This window comes from Oncorhynchus keta, chromosome 36 (assembly GCF_023373465.1).
Source record: "Oncorhynchus keta strain PuntledgeMale-10-30-2019 chromosome 36, Oket_V2, whole genome shotgun sequence".
Classification (NCBI taxonomy): Eukaryota; Metazoa; Chordata; class Actinopteri; order Salmoniformes; family Salmonidae; genus Oncorhynchus; species Oncorhynchus keta.
In genome coordinates this window covers 3,537,654-3,543,653 of record NC_068456.1, presented here as the reverse complement: position 1 = coordinate 3,543,653, position 6,000 = coordinate 3,537,654, and positions in this window count along the sequence as shown.

Here is a 6,000-nt window from a genome sequence, read left to right as displayed (position 1 = left end):
AAAGCTCCGCGGGCAGAATCAATGACCCTGTTCATTGACGCCAAATTGTTGTGGAAATTCTTACACAGGGACACTACAAGTCAATCTGAAATTAATCATTGTTTATTGTCAGCGCGTTGGAGAGGTTCCAACAAACTTGATGCACCATAGTGAATGTCTGTCAGAAGCTGGTTACAGACACGTTACATAGGCATAGTTCATAGCGTTAGCAGAGCAGTAGATCAAAAAATTGGCCTAGATAATTGTTTGTACAGTTTGTCGACTTTAGTGTCTATTTCCAGGGGCGCAACTTTGGTTGTAACTTTATTTTCATTATTATTATTATTTTTATCCGGTCGGATAAACATTCCAAACAGCCTAGCCATCCGCTCGGAGGCATCCGCATGGTCCTAAAGCACACCGTTGCCTTGCTTTGTATCACATTCCAATGCTAAAACTGGTATCGGCCATACCTAAAACTAAAACTGGTATTGGTATCGGCCATACCAATGTGGAATGCGAATGGAGGAAGCCAGCCGTGGCCAACCACGTGCAATCTGTGGAGGACCTGAACCCGGGAGAAGACTACAACCCTCTGTCCCAATAGCCCACAGAGGAACATTTTCAGTGGCTGAGGAACCGTCTCCAGGGCAGGTTCAGTGGAATGGCATGTCTCTTTGAACTTGAGCCAGAACAGTCACTACCCTCCCTGTCATCCCTGTCTGTACTGGACATTATTTTAAAAAACAAGGGCACCTGGGGCTTGCAGGGATCCTGGCTGGCATGGAGCTGTCGGTGGAGCAGCAGGAAGCGATATGGCAGGCAACAGTTGGACAGTGCTCCAACCCCAACTAGCACTCCATGAGGAGAAGGAGGTTGACGGGCAGCAATTATGGAGCAGTGGTCAGGGCCAAGAGCGTTACTCTGTCGCTGCTAAAAGAGGGTCCCCAGATCACAGTCGTTAGATGGGGTGTTGTCTGTAAAGTGGGGCACATATAACAAAGAGGATGGCATGAAGGTATCCTGCGCCTTGAGCGATGACGTCAAAGCTTGCGACAGGATGTGTAGTTCTCTTTGTGGCTAATTAGCATTTCACATGGGGGGGCAATTACAGGCGAATATATTGATAAAAGTGACCTTGTCCGAGAGAGTTACACGATTATCGAAACGTCACACCAGGGTAAACCTACAAGACACAATGATCTTACATGAAGTAGTTCTAAAATCCCCTGTGGAAAACTAATTATGCTGGAAAACTATTGGAAACATTTTATGATTTTATGAGTATTATGATTTTATGAGTATTATGACTCATACTGTGAGTATTATGACTCATACTGTGGTACTCAATTGCACACTAGGCAGACTTTTGCAACCCTGCCCAAACATACTACTGTGACAAATTTGATATTTAATTTAGCTTGTGACAAGCATTCAAATCAAATCAAATTTATTTATATAGCCCTTCGTACATCAGCTGATATCTCAAAGTGCTGTACAGAAACCCAGCCTAAAACCCCAAACAGCAAGCAATGCAGGTGTAGAAGCCCGGTGGCTAGGAAAAACTCCCTAGAAAGGCCAAAACCTAGGAAGAAACCTAGAGAGGAACCAGGCTATGTGGGGTGGCCAGTCCTCTTCTGGCTGTGCCGAGATTATAACAGAACATGGCCAAGATGTTCAAATGTTCATAAATGACCAGCATGGTCGAATAATAGTAAGGCAGAACAGTTGAAACTGGAGCAGCAGCATGGCCAGGTGGACTGGGGACAGCAAGGGGTCATCATGTCTGGTAGTCCTGGGGCATGGTCCTAGGGCTTAGGTCCTCCGAGAGAGAGAAAGAAAGAAGGAGAGAATTAGAGAACGCACACTTAGATTCACACAAGACACTGAATAGAACAGGAGAAGTACTCCAGATATAACAAACTGACCCTAGCCCCCCGACACAAACTACTGCAGCATAAATACTGGAGGCTGAGACAGGAGGGGACAGGAGACACTGTGGCCCCATCCGAGGACACCCCCGGACAGGGCCAAACAGGAAGGATATAACCCCACCCACTTTGCCAAAGCACAGCCCCCACACCACTGATTGCAGTGAGAGGTCAGATGGGTTGCTTGCAAGTCTCCGGCATCATACCACACTGCATCCCACTGCTGCCATGCCTGTGAAGCTGCAGGGTCAGTCCTGGTCAGTCCTGCAGGGTCAGTCCTGGTCAGTCCTTGGGAGACCAAATGCTGTTGGAAGTGGTGTTAGAGAGCAAGTACGGGCCACGCTTCCCTCTGGTCTAAGGAAATCATAATGCCACAGGGCAGTAAAGGGTATATTGGCCTGTGTAGGGTGGTGTCTTTTAGATGGGATGTTAAAATGGGTGTCCTGACTCTCTGTAGTCCCAAAAGGAAATCCCAGATGGTATCCCTAGCTGCGTCCTCAGACAAGCTAGCTGTGTTTACAGACATATTCAATCTCTCCCTATCCCAGTCTGCTGTCCCCATATGCTTCAAGATGGCCACCATTGTTCCTGTACCCAAGACAGCAAAGGAAACTGAACAAAATGACTATCACTCACGTAGCACTCACTTCTATCACCTCTACCCTAGACCCACTTAAATTTGCCTACCGCCCCAATAGATCCATAGATGATGCAATCACCATTACACTGCACACTGCCCTATTCCATTTGGACAAGAATACCTATGTAAGAATGCTGAAATTTGGCTTGGAACCTAAAACACTTTTACAGATGCACAATCGAGAGCATCCTATCAGGCTGTATCCCCGCTTGGTATGGCAACTGCACCTACCGCAACCGCAGGGCTCTCCAGAGGGTGGTGTGGTCTGCCCAACGCATCGATTGGGGCAAACTACCTGCCCTCCAGGACACCTACAGCACTCGATGTCACAGGAAGGCCATAAAGATCATCAAAGACAACAACCACCCAAGCCACTGCCTGTTCACCCCGCTATTATCCAGAAGGTGAGGTCGGTACAGGTGCCTCAAAGCTGGGACCGAGAGACTGAAAAACAGCTTCTATCTCAAAGCCATCAGACTGTTAAAAATCCATCACTAGCACATAGAAGCTGCTGCCAATATACATAGACTTGAAATCACTGGCCACTACAATAAATAGAACACTAGTCACTTTAATATTTTTTACATATCTTGCATTACTCATCTCATATGTATACACTGTATTCTATACTACATTTACATTACATTTACATTTAAGTCATTTAGCAGACGCTCTTATCCAGAGCGACTTACAAATTGGTGCATTCACCTTATGACATCCAGTGGAACAGCCACTTTACAATAGTACATCTAAATCTTTTAAGGGGGGGGGGGGTGAGAAGGATTACTTTATCCTATCCTGGGTATTCCTTAAAGAGGTGGGGTTTCAGGTGTCTCCGGAAGGTGGTGATTGACTCCGCTGTCCTGGCGTCGTAGGGGAGTTTGTTCCACCATTGGGGGCCAGAGCAGCGAACAGTTTTGACTGGGCTGAGCGGGAACTGTACTTCCTCAGTGGTAGGGAGGCGAGCAGGCCAGAGGTGGATGAACGCAGTGCCCTTGTTTGGGTGTAGGGCCTGATCAGAGCCTGGAGGTACTGAGGTGCCGTTCCCCTCACAGCTCCGTAGGCAAGCACCATGGTCTTGTAGCGGATGCGAGCTTCAACTGGAAGCCAGTGGAGAGAGTGGAGGAGTGGGGTGACGTGAGAGAACTTGGGAAGGTTGAACACCAGACGGGCTGCGGCGTTCTGGATGAGTTGTAGGGGTTTAATGGCACAGGCAGGGAGCCCAGCCAACAGCGAGTTGCAGTAATCCAGACGGGAGATGACAAGTGCCTGGATTAGGACCTGCGCCGCTTCCTGTGTGAGGCAGGGTCGTACTCTGCGGATGTTGTAGAGCATGAACCTACAGGAACGGGCCACCACCTTGATGTTAGTTGAGAACGACAGGGTGTTGTCCAGGATCACGCCAAGGTTCTTAGCGCTCTGGGAGGAGGACACAATGGAGTTGTCAACCGTGATGGCGAGATCATGGAACGGGCAGTCCTTCCCCGGGAGGAAGAGCAGCTCCGTCTTGCCGAGGTTCAGCTTGAGGTGGTGATCCGTCATCCACACTGATATGTCTGCCAGACATGCAGAGATGCGATTCGCCACCTGGTCATCAGAAGGGGGAAAGGAGAAGATTAATTGTGTGTCGTCTGCATAGCAATGATAGGAGAGACCATGTAAGGTTATGACAGAGCCAAGTGACTTGGTGTATAGCGAGAATAGGAGAGGGCCTAGAACCGAGCCCTGGGGGACACCAGTGGTGAGAACGCGTGGTGAGGAGACAGATTCTCGCCACGCCACCTGGTAGGAGCGACCTGTCAGGTAGGACGCAATCCAAGCGTGGGCCGCGCCGGAGATGCCCAACTCGGAGAGGGTGGAGAGGAGGATCTGATGGTTCACAGTATCGAAGGCAGCCGATAGGTCTAGAAGGATGATAGCAGAGGAGAGAGAGTTAGCTTTAGCAGTGCGGAGCGCCTCCGTGATACAGAGAAGAGCAGTCTCAGTTGAATGACTAGTCTTGAAACCTGACTGATTTGGATCAAGAAGGTCATTCTGAGAGAGATAGCGGGAGAGCTGGCCAAGGACGGCACGTTCAACAGTTTTGGAGAGAAAAGAAAGAAGGGATACTGGTCTGTAGTTGATGACATCGGAGGGATCGAGTGTAGGTTTTTTCAGAAGGGGTGCAACTCTCGCTCTCTTGAAGAAGGGAGGGACGTAGCCAGCGGTCAGGGATGAGTTGATGTGCGAGGTGAGGTAAGGGAGAAGGTCTCCGGAAATGGTCTGGAGAAGAGAGGAGGGGATAGGGTCAAGCGGGCAGGTTGTTGGGCGGCCGGCCGTCACAAGACGCGAGATTTCATCTGGAGAGAGAGGGGATAAAGAGGTCAGAGCACAGGGTAGGGCAGTGTGAGCAGAACCAGCGGTGTCGTTTGACTTAGCAAACGAGGATCGGATGTCGTCGACCTTCTTTTCAAAATGGTTGACGAAGTCATCTGCAGAGAGGGAGGAGGGGGGTTTCAGGAGGGAGGAGAAGGTGGCAAAGAGCTTCCTAGGGTTAGAGGCAGATGCTTGGAATTTAGAGTGGTAGAAAGTGGCTTTAGCAGAGACAGAGGAGGAAAATGTAGAGAGGAGGGAGTGAAAGGATGCCAGGTCCGCAGGGAGGCGAGTTTTCCTCCATTTCCGCTCGGCTGCCCGGAGCCCTGTTCTGTGAGCTCGCAATGAGTCGTCGAGCCACGGAGCAGGAGGGGAGGACCGAGCCGGCCTGGAGGATAGGGGACATAGAGAGTCAAAGGATGCAGAAAGGGAGGAGAGGAGGGTTGAGGAGGCAGAATCAGGAGATAGGTTGGAGAAGGTTTGAGCAGAGGGAAGAGATGATAGGATGGAAGAGGAGAGAGTAGCGGGGGAGAGAGAGCGAAGGTTGGGACGGCGCGATACCATCCGAGTAGGGGCAGTGTGGGAAGTGTTGGATGAGAGCGAGAGGGAAAAGGATACAAGGTAGTGGTCGGAGACTTGGAGGGGAGTTGCAATGAGGTTAGTGGAAGAACAGCACCTAGTAAAGATGAGGTCGAGCGTATTGCCTGCCTTGGGAGTAGGGGGGGAAGGTGAGAGGGTGAGGTCAAAAGAGGAGAGGAGTGGAAAGAAGGAGGCAGAGAGGAATGAGTCAAAGGTAGACGTGGGGAGGTTAAAGTCGCCCAGAACTGTGAGAGGTGAGCCATCCTCAGGAAAGGAGCTTATCAAGGCATCAAGCTCATTGATGAACTCTCCGAGGGGACCTGGAGGGCGATAAATGATAAGGATGTTAAGCTTGAAAGGGCTGGTAACTGTGACAGCATGAAATTCAAAGGAGGCGATAGACAGATGGGTAAGGGGAGAAAGAGAATGACCACTTGGGAGAGATGAGGATCCCGGTGCCACCACCCCGCTGACCAGAAGCTCTCGGGGTGTGCGAGAACACGTGGGCGGACGAAGAGA